This window comes from Pyxicephalus adspersus, chromosome 9 (genome assembly GCF_032062135.1).
Source record: "Pyxicephalus adspersus chromosome 9, UCB_Pads_2.0, whole genome shotgun sequence".
NCBI classification, from domain to species: Eukaryota; Metazoa; Chordata; class Amphibia; order Anura; family Pyxicephalidae; genus Pyxicephalus; species Pyxicephalus adspersus.
Genome location: NC_092866.1, coordinates 15,071,184 through 15,098,583, shown reverse-complemented (window position 1 = coordinate 15,098,583; position 27,400 = coordinate 15,071,184).

The window sequence follows — 27,400 nt, the reverse complement described above, 5'->3', positions numbered from 1 at the left end:
AACCCTCCAACCAGGAACCCTCCCAACAATAACCCTCCAACCAGGAACCCTCCCAACAATAACCCCCACAACAATAACCCTCCAACCAGGAACACCCACAACAACAACCCTCCAACCAGGAACCCTTGCAATATTAACCCCCAAAACAATACCCTCAAACCAGGAACCCTCTCAACAATAACCTCCACAACAATAACGCTCTAACCAGGTACCCTCCCAACAATAACCCACACACAGCAATAACCCCCCAAGCTCTCAGCAATAACACCCCCACTGAAACTACCTCCCAACAAAACTGCATAGCAATAAGCTCCACAATAATAACACCCTACAGAAAACGCAGCATCAAGCCACATTGCAAAACTCCCTGAATGCAATAACCCTTTAGAAAAACTCTTAAAAAATAACTGCTCGACAATAAACACTATTCACAAGCAAAGAGCCCAAATCCACAAGCAAAGAGCCCCAAAGCAAAAACATATCAATAATCCTCCCCAGAATTAACCTACAGGAAAACCCTCATAGCAATATGCCCCACAGTGATAGCAATAATAGCAATAACCCCCTGCAATAACTATAAAAATAGAAAACTCTTTTCTGCACTTCTCTTTGTTCTCTATTCTTATGTTCTCGAGCTTCACTCCTTAAGGGTTTTCCAAGCTGCCCCTTTTTGAGTAAGATCCTTTCCTCGACAGGGCAGATCTTAAAAACAGCTAAAGTGGTCATAAGTCCCTTTCCTCCTCCAGTGCAGATGCCTGAAAAGTGGGCCTAGGAAAATCACCTCACTCTCCTTGTTAGTTAAAGAGAAAAACTCTGAAAAAAGGCAAGGGGAAAGAACCGATTAACCATATCATACAATATTCTGTACTGTGTCTTTCCATCAAGGCAGCAATTCTGGTAGCAGCAAGACTTTGATTCTTTATGTCAAAACTGCCAGCAAAAAAAAAATGTGAGCAGCCCAGTAGTTAAATCACCAAATCTCACTCCAAATTTTCCAAGATACAATTCTGTTCATAAGAGCCCTGAAGAAGGCAGTGCTTTTTTTTTTACCACCAAAACGTGTTGGCCTTCCTGTTCTTTCTTATCATCAATAGAAATTGCCATAATTATGTAAATAATTGCCTATGACTTTAAAGCTTTTCAAAGAGTTGTCCATTACAACACACAGTTACACACTGAGTGTGTCTAATATTTTGCTTATTTGGCTTGACATGACCTACATGTGGCTTCGGCCCGGGCATATCATGCAATACAATGTGCTCATTGCTATCCCTGGTGTGACTGCCAGAATTTGGGATCTGAATGGAACACTACCTGAAGAAACAGTGAAACTGCCAATGGTTCTGAATCCAATGTTGGTTTAACATAAAAAAGCAATACTTTAACATTTTCAATAAAAGATTTATATACCTAAAATTGCTCTGCATCGTAACAAAACCAACATCCCTAGAGTATGACCTCTATTGCAAGGAATCAGTCAGCATAATAGAAGTTACTTATTTTAAATGTGGAAAAAATTACAATGTATCAGGATAGTAAAAAAAAAGGAAACATCTAGTCTGTCACATTACTGTCACCGGTATTACAGTTCTGCAGTAATAAATGTACATTCAATTTGTATGCTTCTAGCAATTTTGCTGATTTAATGTGATAAAAGTAGAGAATTAATCTTGCAAGTTAAAGAACTGACAACTGATTGGACTTGCTTCTAGCAATGCTGGCTTAGTACCCTTAAAGTAGAAATCTGATATAACTGAATCTTGATATATTACACCTACATTTTTAAAGATCTTTGTACAATCCGTGTATACAAGACATTTTATCAAATTATGTTTTTTTACTAGACATCCTGAATAAATCATTGTAATACCTACAAGTCTCTGCCATTATGGTCCTAGCTAGTTTCAAAGAACTAAACTGACACCACATTTTGCTTATTAAAGGGGAACTACAGGAAGCAAACAGCATTTCTTTAATACATGTATCAAGTGACAAATTATTATATCAACTTTTGCCTTTCTGTTTTTGGAGGAAGATATTCATCATTAGAATGACATGAAGCTTCTTCCTAATTGCAGTATAGTGATCACGGGGCTAGCACATTTATCCAAAATGGTTTCACCTAAAAGGTGTTGTCAGTACTTGGCCATTTATACATTTTTGTATTGGCATTCACCAATGGACACGGGTCCCCAACAGCCGCTCTCTTCTGGTCTTTGCCATCACGGTGTTCTTACGCATGCCCTCTACAGTCTTCATCAGTGCTACATTACCTGTCAGTCTCAGTGGGGCATACACCAGCAAAGTAGGTTTTCCTCTTCTTGACTTTTGCAGCCTTGCTGGTACAGGAGGTCTTCAAACAAGTAGCTGTCTCGAACTTGCTTCTGCTGCTATGTTTCAGCATTGAGAAAATAAGTGTTGACTCATTTCATCTGGTGATAGAGCACTCAAATTGCAATCTATACCCATCTTGTCAGTGATAGTCAGGCTCAGCCAAATACTCACTGCCCATGATAGTTTCTGTCCTGCTGTGAATACAGTACCAATTTCTGACCTTTGCTTTGCCCAACCCTCTGATTGTTTGCTGCTTGGACCAACCTAAGCCAATACTCTGACCTTGAGCTTTCTCTACCCTTTGGATACCTTGTCAGACTTTTCACTTTTTCATGTATGACCATAGCTCTGACCTCTGATCTACTTTTGTTGAACAGTTTGGACTGCTGGTATAGCACTCACTGTTCTTAACTGGACCTGCCAGTCCTCATGGGCTTTCAAGTCACTTGCCAATCTTTGGCTGTTCAGAGGCAACTCCTTGCAAATTCAAAATCTTTGTGGCAACCGTCTGCTGGGATGGTGCAACTAGCTTCCCAAGGCTGAACAGGGGCTTGTCTATAGGTGAATACTACAGAGATAGATTGGGTAGTTATGTCTTGTGAACCACTGGCTTTTGACCCAAGTCAAAGATGGATACATTCAGGAATAAACACTTTTCTTCATAATAAGTGCTATTAATTGCAGATCTGATGGCAAATTAGGGCTAACTGTATTTTTTAAATTGATTTTTGTTTATGAGCTACTCAAATCCCTTTTTGATATCCCATTCATCAACTTATTTTTCAAGATTTATGAGAACACAAATGTCTTTGAACACTTACACATCCACTGGATGAACCATCTGTTGACCCTTTAGGCTTGCGAAAGGTGCTTTAGTAAAATTCACTTTTGATGTGGACTGCTGCTATGAAGTTCCTACTGAATAAATAAGATGATTAAAAATTAATGCTGGGAACTGAACATGGCAATCTCCCAGTACCTTCCAGTCCTGTTATTCGAAATTAATCTCAAGAAATGGAGGATCTTAATAAAATGAAGGAAGTGGTGTAGAACAAAGAAAGAAGACTAACTTGGGGTATTTTTCTTACACTTTTAATTAACAAAAGAATGAAAGAAGAGCTTATTTTAAATAAAAAATAAGTACCTAATATTTAGGGGATAAGGGTCACAGTTTTGGTTTTTTAACTCAATGAAAAAAAAAAACAAAGACAAGGTACCAGCAGGATGTAGAAGCAAACCACAGAACTGCTACAGGCAAATCATCAGTGAAGCAGATTTTTGTTTTATTAGTATTTGCTTATTACTAGTCATAAACCAAGTCCCTGTAGGCAGGTAATTAAAAGCAATTGTGTAAATCTCAATTCAGCGATGCTTCCTAATTCAGGCTGGTCATACACAGCTTGTTTTTCGGAGTGCTTTAATGAAAACACAAGAATTTTTTTGTGTTATTCCAAGAATATTTAACAGATATTATTTATTAAATAACTACAAGTGAATAAAATATAGAAACATATTTTGCAGTTTGTGGGAATTAGCTGGACAAATGGTTGGCAACTAGCACGACTGGATGCCAAATCAGGGTTTTATTGCAAAAAAAAACAAAAAATTGTCCCAACAGGAAGGCTTAACTTCAGCCAGGTAAAGATCAAGGACATAAATACTTATCTTCAGCTGTCCTTTGTGCTATAACAGTCCATTTCCAACAAAAAGGCAGAAAATGAAATAGGTCACCTTGTCTGTAGAGTCTTTCTCTCTCTATTAACTAAGGGCTATATCCATGTGCATCAGTAGTATGTGCACATGTACGTGGTTGCAACCTCCAAGGAGTCACTGACCAAAAAAGATACCCCCCAATAGAGTAACAGTGAAGAACAAGGAATAGTAGGCCAGTATTAGGGAAGGATTATGTTTAAGGAGACCACAGGCAATACTGATAACACGTCATTTGCCCTCTGTCTGACATTTTTGGAAATAGCTTCCAAAGTTCAGTTTCTCTTTCAATAAAGAAATCTGGAAGTGAAAGCCAATGGTTTGAACCACTCTAGAGTCACCAGTCAAGATGGATACCTTTATAGAGAGAAGCAGTGCATAACAAGACATGTTAAGTTAGTATTAGGGAAACATCATATCAAACATCAACCGAATCAACAGAGATTGCTCTGCACAACATTTCAATCTCTTCCCATAGAGCAACTTTCATAACTGGTATTCTACAGTATGCTGGTATATGGTATATTAGGTATATATATATATATATAGGTACATTTGCCCCAGATACAGATTATACGCAAAGTATTTTCCTGTTTAGTCAGACAGTTTTCCTTCTGACCTGAAGGTGGGGGTTAAAGTACCAGGCTAAATGACAATGAGCTTCTTGGCCAGGTGGGGGAGCTAAAGAGGCCTGGGTATGATCAGGTGTAACTGTCTCAGCTGAAATGCATCCTGGAAATTAGGCTGGGGATATAAACTCCCAGCCTGCTCTTTCCTGTGGTTTTGTCTTGGCTGGTGAGCTGGGAGGAGGTACAAGGTGAACTGTGAGTAAAGACACAGACTTTGTTGGAAAAGATATATAGTTAGGGCCTTGAAGTCCTGCACAGCACTAGGTTGGGCTGGATTGTTAGTTAAGGGAACTAACAGTGAATTAGTGGGCAAGGCTTTATTTTGCCTGTTTTTAGCCCTGATTCATCAATGAAATGCATGTATGATTGCGCTGGTCAGCAAGCTCTATTACTGTGAGTCGGGCCTGAGTTCTAGTGAACTTGCCTGGTGTTTTTTTGCCAATATGAGCAAAGATCTCGAATACCCCAATTAAGGTGATTAATTTTCAGCTGTGCGATTCAGGAGATTTTAACCTCAATGATGAGGTGATAGCAATTGATTAGCGCACACCTGCGCCCTGTTCTGTGCGCATCTCCAGTCCATTTTACAGGTCAGTTTGAATCTTAATGCTTGATGTTTTTTTTGTGTAAGTGGCACTTTCAAATATGTCATCACACAATAGTATGAGTGTAAAAAAATGTGAACAAACATTTGTGACCTGATAAAACTTTTATTCTAGTTTGACTTTAGAGAAATCAAATATTTTAGTAAAGGATTATAGGAAAACATGTTTAGTACATGTATTGAGGAACATTTAGTGATTTCACTTGTGTTAAATGTATTTTGACATACACAATGTATACAAATACATATCCATTTTCATTAGTATTATTTTAACTGGTGTGTGTGTAGTTTGCTTGGATGGTATGCATTGGTGTGATTATTTTTGTAATCCTCATGATTGTTAGCTTCATCTGTTGCTGCAATGTTTTTGTGCCTGGTTTGTAATGCCAGTTTCTGTTTAGCAATTCTTCAGCAATGTGTTATTTTTTCCACAAGTATTGAGTACAAATGTCTGCATGGTTTCCACACCAAACTCCTACTTGACAACCTTTGTTGCCTTTGTCCCATTGTCACATATTGGTATTTGAATGTGATACACAGTTGCTACTTGGAAGTACTCTGATATTAAAACAAGTATTAATTTAGACATTGCTTATTCTCAAGATAATCCTGGAAGATCCTGAAGAGAAGGCAGGGTCTAGTGCATTTTTTTGGAAGAATCGTTGTGGTATAGTGGTGAACCGCAGGCAGCCGTCCAAAAAATCAGTATTTTACAGTATGCCTCAACCTTAAGGTTTCCCACATGTTGAAATCAAAGGGTGTTAAGTCAGGGGAACGTAGAGGAAATTTACAGCACCTCTTTGTCCTATTTAACATCCTGGCAGAATGCCATTGAGTTAGGCTCCCACATCATGGTGGTGGTGTGATCGTCTTCTTGCTGAAAGTAAAATTCCTTATCCACACAAAGCACAGTAATGGCCAGTAAAATGAATGCTGCCAAAACTGAATTCAGATTTTAAAAAGGGTTAGGTAATCACTATTGAAATTTGTAAACATTTTTGGCACTCTGTACATGGCAAACCAGTACCACGTATATCCATTGGACATCAGTGTGCGATCAGCTAGGTAGGTTCAGGGATCCCGATTGTTGTGGGTGGGTATATCATTACTATGTAAGCATACTGTAAAGATTCACGCCAGTTCTTGCTCTTTAGTCTTTGCCTACTTTAGTCAGTTCTTCATGTTATTTCTGATCAATTAAAATGCAGACATACAGAAATCCTGCAGATGTTTTAATAGGTTGTAAAAAAGGTATAGTCATGGAGATAAACTCTTCAGTATCTCATCAGTATAATTTTTTTTAAAATATTGTTCTAATATTTTTGTTTAATACTTTTTTCATTTTTTTGTAAAACTTTATTTATGGCTCTCCATTCAAACATGGCCATTTTCCAAGCTGTCAAGTGATGAATGGTCTCTGGGGCCAGGTTGTCATGAAAGGTAGGATCAAACCAATAGAAAAAAAAAATACAATAAGCCTGTGTAACAAGCTGGCTCATCCAAGTAGCGATAAAAGCTGGGGCATCATCTCCAAAAGATAGCTGACAGACTTCATTTGTCTCCATGCAGCCTTTGCCCTAATGTCACATGTCATGGCTTCCCATCATTCCGCTTTCTGTTCCTCAGCCACTCCTCCAGGTGCTGCCTAGGGAGTGTGCAAAACAGAGCGGCGAAAATGCCAGGAGATTTTTTTTTTCCAAATGAATTTGACTTCTATGAGACTCTGTAAGTCAGGAACCCAAGAAGGCATCAATTCTATTCCTCCTGCCAAGCAGCTGTCACTTTGTTACAAAGTTGAATTTGTCACAGGGAAGGAAAAAAAAATCACCACAGTCTGTTTAAATAACTTACAGAGCAGAATCTTTTTCCCCGTTGCTTTTGCTGCAGCCAGCAAATGTATCAATCATTTTGTTCTGTGGAATAACTATTTATTATCCATGAGGGAGGCCTTGCGATTCAATCTGAACCGCGTTTGCAATGTCTCATCACAAACCCAACTATGCCATCAGTCTTTATCAATGAAATAATTCTCCCCCCTGTCATCAGACCTTATTAATAACACTATTTATTACGCCGGTAATTAATTATGACATGTAATCTGCTATTGGCATGACGGATAAATAGATGATGAATTGCCAACTTTATTGGACGTGTAATAGCTATTTAGGAGTGCAGTGTTCTCCTGATCAGGCTGGGCTGAATAAATGATAAAAAGTTATCACTGTGGATATTTGAGGAGTCTGAAAAATCATTTACAGCAGCTTTTGTTTTAGATGACTCACGGCACCAAAAGCACCTTAAAAGTTCTGCAGAAAATGGAATGTAAATGCTAAGAGCAGCAGACCATGAATGACCCCCAGATCTTTGCAAAAGATAATTTTGTGGATATTATGTGACAGTCACATTCTATTATGTTCATATCACAACAAAATACATGGAACATAGACCGCTAGCATGTGAAAAACACAAAAAAATTGTAAATGATTTTATTTTGGATAAAATGGCAGCAAGTTGTTAATAAAGAGGTTGTTTTGTAAGGAAATTACATGGGTCAATAGCTAAAAAATTAAATCAAATTCTAATTATTAGATCTGTGTTTTCTAACCAGGGTTCTTAAACCCCAGAGGTTGCTATGGGTTCCTTGAGCAATTAGAAAAGATTTGTGCCTCTCGGGTCAGTTGAACAGGTTTTAATGATCTTTTTGGCTGTAAGAGTGGCAGTCTTCCAAATGGACAGCACTATAAGGGGCGTTCTTACTAACAACCACCCACTAATGTACTGTGAGCTGTGGATATAGTAACTAAAGGAGGGGGGTTACCTGAAAATGATTTCAAGGGGTTCCCTCATGTTAAAACACAGTATTAGAGAATGCTACTGTAAGGGGTAAATTCCCTCAGTAAATATGGCTTGATTTGAAAGACAAGTTTAACAAAGATGGCGGATTGAAGTGTACTAAAGGTTGGACAGCATGTTGGCCATCTCTAGCACACCCTATTTTCCACACTCAAGTCCCAGGTTTAAATTCTGTGTAGTGTGGGATCCCTTCCCATCCCTTATATAGGTTAGTTGGTTTCCCTCCAGAGTATGTTGGAGACATATAAGACCCCACCAAGACAATTGAACTGGGCAAAACCAATCTTAGTGACATTCCATTAATTTTTATTAGGAAAACAAAGATGTAAGGGTATAAAAACCCTAGCATCGAATGTCCCTGCTTTGGTAAATATACTGTTTAAAGCATTTTGTTATAGATGGTTAAGCAGAATTAAACACAGGGAATACTTACCAGTCCCCTTTCCGATGCAGGTGCTGGATATTCTTTCTTCTCTTCCGCATTCTGATCTTCAGTCATCCTAATTGGTCAGGCTGGGATAATATGCACACAGGGGTGCAGGTGTTCATGAAAACTCAACACCCGCTTTGTGAAGCTTGGCAACCAACCAATTTTGGCAGATGGGTGGTAAGGCAGGTGAGATTGCCTATTGCCCATCCCTTTCTGCAATAAAGCCCTGCTTAATCCCAAATTTTTAAAGTGAAACAATTAAAGGGCAAAAACAAATAACAAACCTCTTGCTGCTAGAAATCCAGAGCCATCCTGATACGTATGTTTGTTTCCACACGTACGGTTATCGCCTCTGTCCTTAACTAAATACCACCTCCTAATGGTATGTAGATAGGGGGAGAGGTTTCTATGCACAATAATGTTTTCTTGGTCATTATAAAACCTTAAGGCGCTGGGAAGCATTGAGTTCTGGAATAAATGTCTTGCACTTTGTACTGTAATAGTGAACCTAGACTTTATGGATTCCATTTTTATTACTGAGCACTTGAAGGACCTGGTATTGGAGCTTTTTTTTCTCTTTTCTGTTCTGTCTACCTTTTATACTTCGCCTCACCTTTTCTCTATTTTTTCTGCCTGCTTCATTGATTACCATGATTTCTTCTCTTTAAATGTGCTGCACCTTACAATAGCTCATGTGCACAATCACATAGTCAGCTTTGATTTGAGCAATTTTCAACTGAAGGGAAATTCCATATCAGCATTTTGAAGCCATGTCATACAATCATTTCCTTTTATTTTCTGAATTTGCTTAATTGTAGCCAGAAAACATATTGAAATATGAAAGTGAACATTTTCCCTTAGTGGGCATAAAGCTGAATGGCATTCATTGATTAAAGTGGACATAGGTAAGAACTGAGGCGGACATAATAAGGTTTATTAACCAAAGAAATTATCATTTGCAAGGCATATTTTACTTATCTTGGTGAATGTAGTCTTTACGTAGTACCCAATCAAGGAAATGTTTTGGCTAATTGGAAAAAAACACTATTTTTGCTTGCACATGGCTAGATGGTTGACAACAATAGAGTTTTTTTGCCATTTACAAAGTAAAAATTCCCTGGCAAGGTGACAATTCACAGTCTGTACCTCATCAGTAAACCGACTCCAACATTTTTGACTGTTATAAGAAACTCCAATTTAGATTTAGAGCTTTTCTGACCTCAGATCAGAACTCAGAGGGCCTGAATAATTAAAGTACTCCAAGACCGGAAAAGATGGAATAACATTGGAGAAACTTGGTGATCCATAGAGAACATTGAATGTATCTGACCTGGTGTTGAAAACACTTGCCAACTAACGGCAAAAGCTTTTAAAGAAATCCATTTTGCTCTATCCAATCCAGATTTGCTCTATCATCCAGGTTCTCCCATGATAGTCTATCTTTTCCAGTCTTGGAGAACTTTAATAAAACAGCCCCAGAATTTTTAGCAATCTATGTTCTGATCCAACATATAACATATGTATAGTATGACTCAACCAATCCAGCCACCAGGAGATGACTGCTGTCTATGTCCGGCAACTGGATTGGTGGAGCCCTACTTTAACTGTTATTAATAAATAAAGAATAGGCGATTAAAAAATACAAATTTCAATCTGTATCCAAAATATTTCTGTTTACATCTTATTGGTTGTAGTAGTAATATTAGTAGGGATATTATTATATTGGGAAATTCAGCAACTTATAACATCCAATAGGACATCAGTTATCCAATCCAATAGAACAGGGGTTTAAAACTCAAATACACAATGGGCCAAAATTAAAAACTTAGACAAAGCTGCGGGCCAAACTTGAAACTGAAATAGCGCCGCTACTACAATTCCCTGCGTCTATAAAACAGTCCAATGCCGGGCCACTCGTAGGCAGAGAGGCTGCTGGTCTATAGTCTAGAGTGATGCCGATACTACAATTCCTGGCATTACTTGCATCTATAAAACAGTCCAACACGGGTCCACGTATAGGCAGGGAGATGAATGATGCTGGTAATTGTAGTAGCGGCACTATTTGGAAGTCACCCACTTTGTACATTGTGATGGTCTAGTTGAATATACTACTATCTAAAACATACTATACATCAAAAACAAAATTAAAAATTGCTAAAAAATATATTCTTCATAGTTCTCCCTTAACATACTTTTTTGAAACAAATTGCATATAGAGAAGAGCAAATGTACCTCTACCACCGCACATCCTACTTCTAAATATATTTTTCCCACTGTAAAGTTGTTTTAGTGTTTAGTGTTATGATTTTGTGTTTCAGGTTTGCACCGGGTGACTAATTACACAAAGAAAATAACCAATGACTTTGAAAATGACTTCAGAATTCTTTTCAGTGGTGTTTAATCAGGCATATTAGCATACCTGGTTAAGACCGGCTTACTCTATTTGGTGTTCATGCAATTGCATATAATTTGTGCATTATTTCAAAGAGAAGAAAGTATAACAATGAGCAAATGTTATATTTTTGACCTTATTTGTTACAAGTTTTACATTTTTCCCAACTTTGACAAACCGTTTTACAACAACAAATTACAGTTTACTCATACTATAATTTTATTAATGCATTCAATAACATCAATGGAGCTTTTTAAATGGAATGCATAGTAGTTATGTACATAGTTTACAAGGCTGTAAAAGTCCGGAAGACAGACAGACAGACAGACAGACATTGGAGAAGACGGACAGACAGACATTGGAGAAGACGGACAGACAGACATTGGAGAAGACGGACAGACAGACCGGACAGACATTGGAGAACCTAGGTGATCCATAGAAAACTTAGAATGGATCTGACCCGGTATTGAAAACATTTGCCAACTAACAGCAAGAAATCTATTCCAGATTTGCTGAATCATCCAGGTTCCCCCATGATAGTCTATATTCTCCAGTCTTGGAGAGCTATCTTCAAGCTCATTTCAGGAATGTTAAACAAAAAAAACATCTTTTCATGCAGGCAATTATTCTTTTGAATGAGTTCAGCAACAACAGCTTATGTCCACTTTGTTTCACTTATGAATGGTTTGTAATTTTAATAAATCAAATGTGACTTGTGAAATGTATTAAAAAACTCAACAGGGTGCAATTCTTTGCTTTTCCTGGGGAAATATAAATTAACCCTATAAAAGCCAGCAGTGGAAAATATTTGCGTAAGTGAGTTAGACCAATTGTTTGGATTTTGTAAAGTCCTTCATATGTAATGAAAAAGATTGGTTATAAAGAAAACACATTTATAGATTTAAATTCATATAAATCCATCCTTTTATGTTCTCTTGTTTGCTTTTTGTCTGATAAAATGCACACATTGTTGCTTTTAACAGACAACATATGTTTGTATCTCATCTGTCAGCATTACAAAAAGGTTAAAGGACAGTTCCTGAAGGATCCACAAAGAGCCTTCATTTGTCAGTGTGTCGGCCCGAAGAGCGCATCATTAAATGACTTGTGTATTAGTTGCATTACTGCCCCTTCTGGAGGCTTCTGAACAATTACTCCCACTATTGATTTTAGCTCACTCCCCATTGAGAGTCATGACATAGATTTGAGAGATTAGTAACAGAGTAAGGAGATGGCGAGAGCTCTGCTTTAGATTAGCCACTCACAAAGCAGCGAGGTAGACCGATTATTTTATAGAGATTGACAGGACACTCTTACACAGATGTGAGGCTTCTATGTGAAAATGCTGATGGATCCATGGAGGCTCTTTTTCACATAATTGATGATTGATTTTAGGTACATGCTTTCTCTCTCTCATTATTTTCTACTTTTGTTTCAAGTTGCTTGTTCAAAGACATCTCAATGACTCACATGATGAAATTAATATTTACATACAGGGCTTAGCGTGTTATCTATCTTGCAGTATTGGTTTTCAGCACTGTAGCTCATGCCATAGGGCTTGTGGAACCAGGAACAAGTAAGAAGTGTCAGAACCCTTTTGTGAAAAAAGGGGCCCACAAAGCTTTAAAAAAAAACAAAAGAAGATTTTATTAAACAAGATATATTTAATGTTGTCTTCAAGGTCACACAAATAACCCCCTCCAGCCACTGTCATACACATTGTTCTCTCTTTTTTTAATTTATACGATGTTCCTAGGGCATTTGGTGGCCTTTATATGTCATTTAGATTCATTTGCCTGCTGTAGTTACTCTCCAGAGACCAGAACAAACCACATGAATTGAGTTCTCTTTTATAATTTGTTTCACCTATGAAAGTTTTGTAGTACAAATAAACTTAATGTGAGTTGTGAAATGTATTTAAAAGCTCAACAGGGTACAATTCTTTGCTTTTGTAGGGTATATAAATTAAAGCTGAAGTAAACCCAAAACAAAAAAATCACACTTACCTTCAATCCCGCAGATCAGTCTATTCGTCGGGAGGTTTTTTTCCATCGGGTCCCATGTCATCCTGATATCTGTCTTCAGCCTGACAGAGAGAGAGCGCCAGGCCCCACCATCTTCTTCTCTCTTCTTCTCTCTTCTTCTCTCTTCTTCTGGGTTCTTCTTCTTGCCTCACCTGATCTCACACTGCGGAGGTGCCAGAACGGGTGACGTAGATTGTGAAAACAATTGGAAATCTCACTGCACATGCATGAGATCAGCATTTGTTTTTCTATTGATGAAAGGGCTACTTCTGTGCATGCCTGAGCAGCCAAGAGCTTCCTGGGATGTGTGACGTGGGTATCCTGGGAGGCTCTGCACTCCCATCAATTCTTGATCACCTAGGCTAACAAGAATTAGAGGCGGTGCTGCTCCATTTTTTATTATTTATTATTATTAAAAAAAAAATATTTTTACTTTAAATAAAAGGATGTCTGCTTTTCATGTAAATTAAAAATTTGTAGTTCGCTTAAACCCTATAGGTAGGTTCGCTTAAACCCTATAAAAGCCCAAAGTAGAAAATATTTGCTAGGGGAGTTAGACTCATTGTTGGCAGAGTGGATTTTGTGAAGTTATTCATCTATAAGGAAAATGATTGGTTATAAAGAAGACTTACACATTTAAAAGCATATATATCCATTGTTTCATCTTCCCATATTTGCTCTTTTTTACATCTGTTCCAAGTTTTCTTCAAAGTCACATAAAATACCCCCTCCTGTTAGGAATGGCATACACTTTTTATATAACTTGTACCCCTTAATTCTTGAAAAAAATCCTAAATCAAGGGCATTAGCAAACGGACTAACGTGTTAATCAGTAACATTCCTAATGTACAGTATTCTACTAAAAACTTCTAATACAGGTGGACATAGCCGAAACCTGAACTATAGTGCTAAAAAACATCCATAACATTACACTACATGTTTTAAATTCATGAAACATTTCACTATATTTTATCCCTAATATACCAATATCTTTTATTCGAATATTTTCCTTAGCAGACCCATCTACAGGTAAATTACTTTTTCAAAGTATCTTAGCTTTTTCAGCTTCGCTTTAAGACATTGCCACTTTGCTGGACCAATAGTGCATGCCAAAGTTGTAGCTAAGTTTTCCATGTTGCACCAACAAACCACAGCCAACCAGTCGGGAGCACACAGGGTCTATGTGAATACTATCTTTTGCACAAGGGTGATTTAGCAAGTGGAAGGAAAATGAATAAGAACATGTAGCCCTTAGTCCTATTGTTATGGTGGTTTGAGTCAGTTTAAAAGGTGAATACACTAAAGCCCAGAACAAATGTGCAATTATTGTCACTGGTGTGGAGAGAGTTGGGGAAAGGACTAGTAAGAGGTATCCCGCTGAGTCCCTCTAAATGGGGAACCATAGCGGTCAATCATGTTGATCATTTTGTGATCTGGCAGGACAGATCATTCAATTATATGAGCTAAATAATGCTAGATTTTTGCCCTAGACCTATGCTACTCAACAAAGGTCCTGTGGAACCCTGAGGTTGCTCCGGAGGTCTCTAGGGGTTTCTTGAGCAATGAACAATATTAATCAGGTCAGTAAAACTAAACACCAACACCGCTTTTGGCTATCTGTAAAGCGGGCATTCTTCCCAATGACCAGAAATGTAAGAAGTATTCTTCCAACCATAATTTCCACTATGATGATCTGAAGGTGATTTAAAGGGTCACCTCATGTTAAAAAGGGGGATAAAGGTTGCCATAGACCACCAGTAACATTTGTGTTGGGTGACAAAAATCTAACATCCTGAATATTACTTAGAGGAAGTGTTAGGTACCATTGCACTCACAAGCCAACCACCGACCTACTATGTTTCAATGTATATACTGATTAAATTCCTCCTGTTTATTTCTTAGAAAGGCATAGAAAACTATAGGGAGTTGAGTAAGATGTCCACAAAACCTCACCAGGAACTGTTATAACTTTTAGACATAACCCCCATAGGTTTGTCAGACTTCCACATCCTGCAGTCAGGATCCGATCTTGGTTTACACAAATAGATTACCTTGTCTTTAGTATTACATATATTTTCACAGACCTATCAATGTTTATTAATCGCATAGTCCTTTATCCTCATCATATACTGCACAGGAATTCAGTATACACTGTCAGGAGTAGCTTCTATCCCAGCCATCATCCCTCATATTTGTGTCACCAGAAGTCAATATTGTATCTCATCAGTGTGATCCATTGAAGTATTATCGTCGTGTGACACCCAGAGCTAGTGTTGTTGGTAAAACAGATGAGTCAGGACGATCAATATTGTGATATGTAGGGCTGGATACATTGTGAACGGACAAGCTTGGCTGACATATTCTCTTTATAAGGTCACAGCAGATCAAAGTCTAGATTTTTTTTTCCTTTCAATGTGACAGCTTTCTAATTTGGTAATAATAATCCAACCAAGTGTTCATAATCACACTACTTTCTGATAATTCAGTTCTGCGGTGCAAAACGCATTCATGAAGGTGACCGCCAGAGCGTGACAGAGCAGAAGAGGGGGACAATCATTGCAAAATATTCCATTTGAATTAATATGTGTTTGATAAGTGTGAGGTGTATTAAAATCTATTCCAGTAAAAAGATGAAAACAGAGCATATATTAAAGAGGAATTCTGGCTTTTCATTTTGTTTCTAAACAATATACACTACAAATGTGAGAATTGCTGTGCTGTAATATAAATGCAAAAAGATATTAAAATATATACCAAACAATATAGTCATACACTCATGTCCAAAGTAGGAACAGCAAAGTTTGGTCATAGCAGCAAAACACTCATAGGGCAGTATCATTCTATTCATTTTCATCTTTTGCATTGTACAGAATGTGATTGGCTTCTAAACATGTCCCTTATTCTCTCTTGTGTAAGGGAAAAGTCTTTGTTAGGGTCTCCACAGACAGGTAGCAGGGAGAAAAAGTGGCACCTGGTCTTCACCGGGGCACCATGCAATGGGTGATGGGCCTGTAGCCTTTAAAGCCACCCGGATATTTGGTGCAAAGTGCCATCTATTTGTGGCCCTTGGAGTAACCCTATTCAAGGAAGAAAAATGGAGAGGCTTTGGTGTGGAGACAGGCAGGGTCCAGCTGGTCAGAGCTGGCAGGTGTAGTCCAAAGTCCAGGCATATGGTCAGGGCAGGCAAAGCATAAAGCAGGTCTGGTAAATAGTCGGAGCAAATTACCAATGATGTTAAAAAAATGCCAATAATGTAGCATGGTAGCTGGTGGAAAGTCACAGTACCAGCCACCATTACTGCTGAGGCTAAAATAGCTTCTGACCCTTTAAGGAGCTCCTCCCTGGGCATGGAGTACGGCTGTGCGTGGCTCCGTCACTACCTGATAGAGAACGGGTGATGAGCCTGACAGGTTGATGGGAAATACCTGGCACAGCATTTTGCAAGGTGGTTCAATATTTGCAATAACTTTTTTTTAACCAAATGGTGTTCAGAGTATGTATTAGGCAAATGTCTATGCCTTTTAAAGTTGAATACAAAATTAAACAAATGAAGTTAGAGGTCGAGAAAGATGTAAAAAAAAAAAATTATAAAATGTACTAAAAAATTATGCATATAAGGGACATTAAAAAAAAGTTTAAGATGAGTAGAGGGATTTAATAAAAAAACAAACCAACCCAATAGATTAGTGTGTCAACTATAATGAATTGGGTGCAATTTAACCTACTGGATTAGATACAGAGGAAGAAAATCAGTTATCCTATTTTAAGCAGATTGTTATTCAACTCCTATGTGGGATCTTACAGGACACTGAATAAATAGAAAAATCATTGCTTTGGCTCATTTATGTAGGTAAAGTTCAGCTTTAGGTATTAAGCTGTGTAAAAAAATAGACTTTTTCCATCAAAGGAGCAAAGAGATATAGGAAAACAGGGAAAATGGCTAAGAGCTCCACCTACTGGCTCAAAAAAAAACCCTCAAAAATGTATTGATGGGATTTCATATTTACTTAACTAATAACTATAATTACTAAACTGTATTTATAAAGCACCAACACACAGCGCTGTACCTTAAATAGGGGTTGCAACTGACGGACAGATACAAACAATGACGTAGGAGAAAGAGAGCAGCCTGCCCAAAAGAGCTTACAATCTAAGAATACCATGTACGTTTGACCATCATAAATAAAGTGTATACACAAACCACTACACAATTTTTTAGGGGTCTCTGCTATTCCCTGCTTCAATCACCAAAATGTGTTCAAAAGCTGAGTTTTTGAAAGTCAGGATCCACATACAGCTTGGAATTTTGCATATTCTTCCAGCTGACGGTACTTAAACAGTAAAACAAATCATATATATGTGTATTTAACTGCTTGCTTGAAGTTCAGCTTCAATTTTTCAGTACCAACATCTTGGCAATTTAATTTTAGAACCTACATTGAGAATTACCAATATTAATGCAAATGATCCAAGTCATACATTTACATAAAAGAAAGGCTGCAAAAACAACACTAATATGCAAAAAGAGAGTAATATAATAAATTACGCATGCATTTTTTATTAGCCTAAAGTAAATAAAGGACTCTATTTATAAACAAAAACAGCCCATTTTCAATATTACCCAAACTCCTGTCAACTCTAATCCTTTACAATATATCGTAATTAAGTTATGTTAACGAAGAACAACATAAGTTAGCGCCGGGTAATGCACAGATAATGCGTTTCATTGACATTATTCACAGAGTGGTAATTGTTGGGACATATGCATTGACCATAATTGCCTTGCTCAAATAGGTCACCGAGCTCGCATTTCAAAGAGGTAATAGAAAAATATAATATGCAAATGTTATTTTTTATAAATATAGATATCTCCCATTATCGAGGCAAATGGATGTTTTAAGATTAATTACCAAACAGGGCTTAGCAAAATTATGTTCTTTGCTTTGCTTTGTGGTGCAATCCTCTAAGACTCTTGTTCATTTTAATGGGATGCGAGGTATAATGATTTAGCTGCAGAATGTTTAATAATTCATGTACTTTGAATGTTAATGTGATTTGAAAAATAGATCAACATAATACACAATATGTATCAAAGCTTACTTTCAAGTCTGCTTTTCCTTTCAGGGATCTGCAATGTTCTTTTGGCTTTCTCTGTGATTAAAAAGGCTTGTGTACAAACAATGTAAGGGACATGTCAGAGCGAGTTGGAAGAGATTGCCTAAACAAAATCACCTTGTGTGATATGTTTTATGAACAATGAGCCTGGCTTAATTTTTTTTTTTACATTTTAGAAGAGTTGTGGTGGGTTAGAGATTTTGGAGGGAGAAGGGATTCAAAGTGTGTTTAGCACTATTCATTATCACACTATTTTTTATAGTGAGACATATCAGATATAGAAATTAGGTATTGTTAGTAAGGTTCAGCATGAGTGCCCATCAGATGCCAATCTCCCAATATAACTCCACACTCTTCAGTTATAGTAAACCCCTGCTCTGCCCCGGGAGGCTAGTTGTGCCATCCCAGTACGCGATTACCCCAAAACAGTGGAAAGTCAGACAGTCCTGGGTCAGTATCTACGTGATACACAGACATGGTGGGTCCAGCAGGCACAGGTCCAGGAAACAGAACCAAAGGTTGTAGACATGTTGTTAGTCTGCCAAGCAAGGCATCCAGTGGTTAGGGCAATGTCGAGTCGGGGCCACAAGCAAATTACAGCTTCATGAAATAGGCCGAGTCAGCAATAGATAATCTAGTAGATGGTTACACCAAGCCAAGTTAAATGCTACAGCAAGCAACTGGTGCCTGAAATGCTATAAAGGAGCAGTAGCCAATGGCGGGACAAGATCATAGGCAGGAACTAAAGCACTCATTGGCTGCAGCACATACTCTAAAATTCCTTTCAGCTGTGGACAGCCGCAGTGTATGTGCTGGGGATGCTGAGATAGGCATACGCATGGCTAAAGGGATACTGGTGATGCTGCAGAGCAGGAGACAGGCAGTTAGTTGCTTGATCACCTTTGTTGCTTAAAACAACACAGTTGGAGGTAATAAACAGGGCATGCTAGACTGGCTTACAAGTCAATAAAATAGTTGATAAAATTAAAGGAACACCTATGTCAAATTTACTGTTCTAATTTGTACTAAATGTGTTTAGTATAATTAATGCCAAGGCCACTAGAGTTCCTCCACACAACTCATAAAACCACATCTTTATAGACTCGGTATTAGGAATATAAACTTCTAATCTGAAAGGTCTCCAGATGCCTTTGCCCATAATGTGTGCTTATTTAGGGTAAATCACACTATACCAACTTACATCTTCGGTAGAGGGTCAGCAATTATGCCATGAAATATTCTTTTTAAAATTAATAATCTCAAAGCTAATTATATTCAGAACAAACAACATTCATATAGGAGACTTTGAAGGCATCAATCAACATCCATTTCATAAAATTAAAACATCTTTTATGCACAGATAACATTTAAACACACATGGTAAAAACAGATGTACATGATTGCGTTCATATAACTCAATTATACATGCTCTTAACGCGTTTCACAGAATTTAGTCTGTTTCTTCAGTAGACAAAAAAAGATCTATAAAGCATGGTATATCCATAATCAAACATTTTTATATAAAACATACATCAAAATGTATAAATATATTTACAGGTACACTTAGAGATCATCCAGTCCACAAGTTATCAATTACCGGTCTCTTACAAAAGGGGCTAACGGAATTCAAGGCAGGCAATGGGCAGACGGATATCTCCATAAAGGATACTAATTCTTAAATATATTTAATCCAAAATTGTTCCTAGAAGAAGGAAAGTTGAGGCCCATTTATTCCATGAATACAACACCAACATAGCATTGACGATTCCCAATTATATCTCTCAAAAAATGTTGTGGAATCTTTGTTGATATTTATGAACAGATGCTACTAGAACATTTTAAACATAATTATGGTTAATCAGTCACGTCATCTTCATCAATGTCTTCTATGTAAAATGTGCAGAAGGTGTTGTTATCCAAACTGATCCCTTTAGTCATCTTTAATGTGCAATACTTCTATCACATTCCTGAGAATGTATATAAGATGCCTGAAAGGTGGAAAACACACAAATAAATATGATGCTTAAAGTAATTTAATATTTCTGCATACATTTCCCACTCTATACATGATAGTAAATTAAACAAATGTGGAAACTGACTTTACATTATGTTAATATATACCTAGAAGGATCAGCCTAATTTTACCTCTATCTAAAAGCTGGTTACTGAATCCATCTAAAGGAGTTTGAGTAATAATGCTTCAAGTGATGCTTTTTGGAATACTTGTATATGACAGATATTTCACTGACAAAAATTAATGTCAGACTTAATATAGATGTAACAGTTTAGCTCTAGAGAATTTAAACTAATTAGCATATATTGAAGCATCATATCCTTTACAAAGCAGAATTCAATATTACATAACTTGAAGCTTTAAAATACAGAATACCTTTAAAGATATAGTTTTTAAAAATGTACTTTTATCTCAAGTCTAATACATAACCATCACTTTGTTCAACAATCAAATGGTTAAAAAAATAACAAGTGTAGAATGTTATATGCTCACTGGCCACTTTATTAGGTACAGCTGTCAACTGCTTGTTAATGCAAATATCCAATCAGCCAATCACTTGGCAATAACCTAATGCAACACTCTTTTTAAAAAAAAAAAATGTGGAGCACTGCCCTCTTAATTTTAAATCTCCTAGGTGATCAAGAATGAATGGGAGCGCAGAGCCTCCTGGGATACCTATGTCACGCATCCTGGAAGGCTTAGCTGCTGTGCATGCCTGAGCATCTTGGGCACGCGTAGAAGGAGCTATTTTATCAAAAGGGAAAAAATTATCTCACCCATGCGCAGTGAGATCGGCAAGTTTTTTTCACAATTTGCGTCACCCGATCTCGCACCTGCATCAGGTGACATGGGAAGAAGAACCCGGAAGAAGAGAAGATGGGGGTGCCTGGTGCGCTGGCCCGAAGATAGATACGGGGATGACCCAGGACCCGATGGTGGAAACCTCCCGACGGATCGACTGCTCCGCGGTATTGAAGGTAAGTGGGTTTTTTTTGCTTTGGGTAGTTTTGGGTTTACATCCAATTTAAACACAGAAGTGGTTGCCATCAGCCCCCAATCTTGGGCAATTTTGTGCATCTACTCCCAACACTAGTTGCCATCTGACCCCAATCTTGGGAATGCACAGAAGAGGCTTTCTTCTACTGTAAAAAAAAAAAAAAAAAAAAAAAAAGATTTCGCGCATTCACACATTTTTTACATTTGCTGGAAGGGCATCACCCGATCTTGTGCCTGTGCAGTACAAGAATGGATGATGCAGGAAGAAGAACCCAAAAGAAGAGGAAGAAGACGGCAGCTCCCAGTGTCCAGCCAGTGCCAGGATGATAAAGGTAGACAAGACAGAACAGGATCAAAGTGACTAGGATCACGGGGGGAGTCCAAGACTTCCCACCTGTAAACATAAGTGACTTTTATTTCTTTTTTTATTGATAATTCTGCTTTAACATGAAATAAAATATTTAGTGAAAGTAAGGAAGTACAATTGCTGAAGGGGAGGGGCAGCTTGAGATTGAAGAGTATTTCAGAAAAATGCAATATTTTCATTAGTTCTGACCTCTTGTGATTTTTAAATATTATAAGAATCTGGAGTGCTACTTTAAGTATACTAGCACTGCATATTCTCAACCAACATATCCGTAACACAGCGCAGTGCAACATGTACCTTGTTCAAAAAAATAGAGGGGTAGCTTAGGACATCTGCAGAATTCCAATATATTAATGCCTACAGACTAACATCAGAAATATTTCCTATAAACCAGAATGCTTGTGTAAAAAAAGAAAAAAAACATGTTTTTCCAGCAGGACATATCTCATTTTACCCTCATTATTCACAACATTGTATCACAGGAAAAAAAAAGAAAATTGATTTTTTTTTTCTATTGGTACAATCAAAATGATAATTCTTTTTTTTTTCAATATCTATTTCCTTTAAAAAGACTTTCTGCTTTTCTGAACAAGAATAGATTGTAATTCATACTTCATATGCGTTTATGAAATTCCACCTCTATAGTGTTCTTTGTTGAAAATTTGATGCCATGATTGGCACATCTGGGAGATTAAACTTCTTCATTTTGTTACATCTTTTTTTTTTTTTTCTCCCAAACTCAAAAGTAATATACATGTTAAGCAGAATGATACATACAACTTCACTCTGAAAGAGCAAGTTCACCTGAAACAAATTTTATTTTTGGCAGGTGGCTAGATGGTTAAAAGTGACCTAAGTCCAAACTTTCCTAACAACCAAACTCCTCCTGGACAGCTAAATGTACAGATGAATTGGTTATTTTGGTGTTTTACCTGCCAAAGTATTTTGTATTTTCACGCAATAATTTATGAGATGTACATACCTACCCCACATGGCACGGTTCTCCCACTCCACCCTACGCAGGGGACTTGATTTTTCTTTGGTGCAGTCCAGTAACACTTATAAGTGTTCTCCATACCCCACCATATTCCCCCACCTCTTAGATCAGTGTTTCTCAGCCTGGGTTCCGTGGAACGCCAAGGTTCCTCCAAAGGTTGCTAAGGGTTCCTTGAGCAATTAGCAATTTGTGTCTTTCAGGTCAGTTCGAGTGACACCAATGATCTTTTAAGCTATCTGTAAGAGGTACATAATTCTTCTCAATGTCCAGACATTTTTCCCACTGACCACCACACTAATATACTGTGAGTTGTGAATATAGAAATGATAAAAAGGCTTCCCTACAAGTAATCAGAAAGGTTCCTCTATGGTATAAAAGTTAGTGTTTTAGACTATATTGGGGATCTCTACCTATGTCGTTATTTGTACTTGTCGAGTATGCAGGTATGCCATCTTTATCATTTAAGAACTGTATGTGGAAAGCCATTGATCCCTGAAAGATCCTAGTCTAGCCAGTGACATGCCATCCCATCTTCCCTTTTTATTACTGTTCAGGATAGACACCAGGCTCCGCCATCTTCTTCATTTTCTTCTTCCAAAAATGTGATGATAGATCCGCTTTAAAAGAAAAAAAAAATCAAGGTAATCAAATATTTAAAAAAAAAAATGTATGAAAACATATTTTATTACTGCATGGAAAACAAATGCTGTGACAGCGAATGGGTTAATAGATGAAAATTAAATTATATTGTACCAATAATGAGGGTTTTATTGCATAGGGAAGTTTTAAGACGAATTTCAGGAGCAAATCTTTAAATCTTTATAGTTTACTTGGTAAAAAAGGACAGTTAGCCTCTCGGTATATGACTTAAGAGGGATAAATGCGGAGGTAATAAACTCCCGCAAACATGTTTTTACACAGTCCGTTTAATTAAAATATATGTAAGTCATTAGTGATGCTGATAAGGTAATCAGCTGTTGCTTCGACGTCTAGAAGCAATTTGTCACATCAAATCAAAATGTGCCCCACACACGCTCAAGGTGATTCACACTTTTTTTTTGTCTTTTAGAAAGAACCTGATTAGCAAATGGCCGAATGTGTCTAATTTCCTCCTGGCAGCTAGGCAGGTGCTGATTTCCCTGGGGTAATATATCCCTGAACTCTGTCTTGAGTATAAGTTTCACAAATACTTTCAACATGATTTGCCAAGTAAAGTGGATAATCACAATGTTGCTCAGCCGTCCTTCTGGCAACGAAATTCAAAATAATAAAGTCAAATTTTTCGATGGAGGGCAATGAATTTCGGGATCAGCAAACATGTTGGGATATTTTCATTTTTACAAATTTCAGTTGTTAAAAAATAATTAACCAGCCACATTTTTCCTCCTACAAATAAAGTGCTGTCATCATTTCTCCTATAGAAAAAAAATGCCCCCATAAAGTTCTCACAAACTTCTGATGAGTTCAGTTCCTATTTGGGTACTTATCAGCCCAGTGGCCGTGGGAACTGAACTGCAGATGAACTCTCAAAAGAGAAAATCCATTGAGAGTTCACCTGCAGTCACAGCTGATTGGAGGCTTTCGCGTGCCTCCTCCAATCATCTGTGACCGCAAAGTTCCCTCGGTCACCGGGCTTTACTTTTTAGCCCGGTGACCGTGGCAACTGAACTGCAGATTAATTCTCAATGGAGAAACTCCATTGAGAGTTCTTTTGCAGTTCCACTGCGATCCCCGGGCACTGGAGGTTAATTAACCTCTAGTGCCCCCGGGTTCGCAGTGGATTCTCAGAGCTGCATTCATTCATTCATGCAGCCCTGGGAATCCTTCTGTCTGTGATCCCTGGGCACCAGAGGATAATTTACTTCTAGTGCTCCAGGATCGCAGGATGAGGAAAGCTTTCCTCAGCCAATCAGAGAGCACTAGAGGTTTTGAACGGGGAGACTTGTCCCCATTTAACCTCTAGTGCCGGGAATTGCACACTGAGCTGATCAATAAATGCAGTAGGCGCTTTTTTTTATTAAATTCGAGCTTGATCTGGGAATCTACACCAGCCATTCTCGAAAACAATTAAGGTAAGCAAGAGTGTCTGAATTCGCTGCGAGATTGAGTTTTAAAAACTCGCTCATCCCTACATTTCACCTATATAAAAAGTGCAGTCATCACCTCTTCCATATACCAAGTTTTTCCATCATTTCTGCCATCAATTGCCGCCATCATTTCCTATTTATTATATAAAAAGTGCCACTGTCACCATCATTCCCTCCAAATACCAAATGCTGCCATTCTTTACCCTATTTAAAAAGTGACACCATAGTTTCATATGGGTAAATATTCATTTGCCCATATATCAAAGCCATCAAGTGCCCTTTGGCCCAAGTATATCTTCCTCATATGTTATTTATCTTCCTCTATGTAGTAGAAAGGCACCAAAAGCGGAACCTAAAACGTTCATACCTAATTTTCTTCAACACCCAATACGTTCTACGTTTTGAAAAGTCCTCCATCAGGATTTGGAAGCATGGAGCAAAGTGTCTACTGGTGGAATCCTAAATAGTAATTAGTATGATTGCTCCAAAGGCTTGTTAAGCAGCTGATTAAAGGGGACCATTTAAATCCCCATAATCCAAATGCCCAGCATTTCGTGATATAGGGGTGTGCATACAATCAATCTGCTCCTTATACAATCTACTTTCGGAATTTTCTACCTTGCACACCTAGCCATACTCAAGTAGAGTTGATTTTTGGCCACCATTTATAAAAGAGCTGTGTTGGAAAAATGTTCTTTTACTCTGCTGGAAATCTGACCCACTTCCTAAACTAGATCTAGAGACCCAACACCCTTTGTCTACTTCCTTACACCGTGATGGGTGTCAAGATATGAAGAAATAAGAAAGCTCCTTAATGGAGATACAGATAGCAATTAAAACCAGACAACCAGACCAGCAATTTGTCTGGGAGACCAATCTATTCAACTCTGTTTCCTATCATTATTATAACTGATTTTTTAATATAATAAAATGGCATAAAATGTTTAATGTATGTGAATATGTGACTATTTCTATGAAATATAGAACGGGGTTTTTTTCTTTTAACATATTCCTAACTATGAAGTTGCTATTGCAAAGGAAAACCAATTATATTGGACAGGTCTGCTTACTGAAATCTAATTTTATTTTGCTATCAGGTATATATTGATAGAATACCAACACTTAGAAAACTTCAACAGGTAAGTTATTGCAACAGATGTGGCACACTGAAATCGTTATGGGTGAGAAAAGTAATGAATACAAGAATCTAAAAGATTTCTTTTTACATTAATTTAAGGATTTCAGTGGGTGTAACAAATAAACCAATGCTAGTGATTTCAAAAGTGGCTAAAAGATTTATTATTTCTCACTATTTAATGATGGAGATTGGCTCAATCTATAAACCAATCCAATTAAATGTGCGAATTAATAAAGTTTGAGCATGTTTTAATAAAGTAAAACCTTAGCCTAACTTTTTTGAGAGGGAGATGCAACGAGTAAGGTCTAAGGTAGATTTGCACTAAATTTCATGCAGTGGTTTGCCAAACACAGTGCACTGGCCTTTTGACTTTTCAAGGTCTCCTAGGAAAAGTTCTCTGAGCCTCGGTATTTTCTATTAATTATCTCTTCACAAACAAATAAGATTAGTATTTATTTAAAGGTGGCATGCTGGAAACAAACAAAAAACATATATCACAAAAAAATTAATAGCAAAAAAATAAAGAAGAAAGAAAATAGCTACAAATAAAAGGTTCCTGATATTTAATAGGCCCAAAGGAAATATTTATTTATAGGATATTAAAGTAGAGAACCAACCATATATGATTTATTGGTAACAGGTCATGTATCTGGTAGCAAAGGGGGGGCTTACATGCTTTTAGTATAAATTTTTTATTGCAGGGTTTCTGTGAATAATCTTAGCAAGAGTTGTGAAGGATTGCTCATAGAAATGATGAGTATGCATGAGCTTTCTGGATCAAACAAAACATAAATCTTCTCTTCTTTGGTTGTTTGGCTGTTTTTATGCTTTAATGCATATTTATTATAATGGTTAGGTAATATCTACCATGTGAATTAATCATTCCAATGGGTTTATGTGTTGAAGAATTACATACAGTCCACCTTTCTCAGACACTTGTAGATAAATATAACAAGGTTTTTTTTTAACAATTCTTACAAAAAAACAAAAACACAACAATTGTTTTTCGAGCCATGAGTGTGCCATACTTGTTATTGTGTTTTCTTTTCTTTCTCTTTCTCTATTATATGCAGGGGAAAGATGGCACCATGCCAAGGCATGTTCTTTAGTTTTTAAACAGCCATGGCAACCACTAAACAATTAGATCCTCTTCACACCTAAAGTGGCTAAACAAATAATCATTATAAATATAAACAATCATTTTGGAGTGGAATCCAACAATATCCAAGTGTATCTATAAAAGCTGAAATTCAGGCAGATAAAGCAGACACAACTTAAACAAGCTCTATAACCATAATGACATCATTAAATATATATCCCTATAACCAATTTAACCACTTAAATCTCTTTTGCTTTCAGTTGATTACAATGTTTGTACAGAAGAGATAAGGTTATACTAGAAAGATAGGTATACTGCACTACATACTGTAGCACCTTATTTAAGTTTTATATAAGGAGCAGAGGTCATCTCTAGAAAAGTTGTTGAAGTTCTTTATTTTTCTCTTCTGAGAAATATGGAACTAAAGAGCTTACAAGTGAAGTCCCCCAATCCTTGAGGAACCATCGAAAATATTTTTTGGTCTTAGGGAACCGCTGCTAAAACTAGAGGAGAATTTAGAAAAAATGCTCCTTACATGACCCGGGGAGCTCGGACCTTCTAGCCCATCCCTTATAAACACCATTGTCATAACTGCCTTCTACTACCAAACC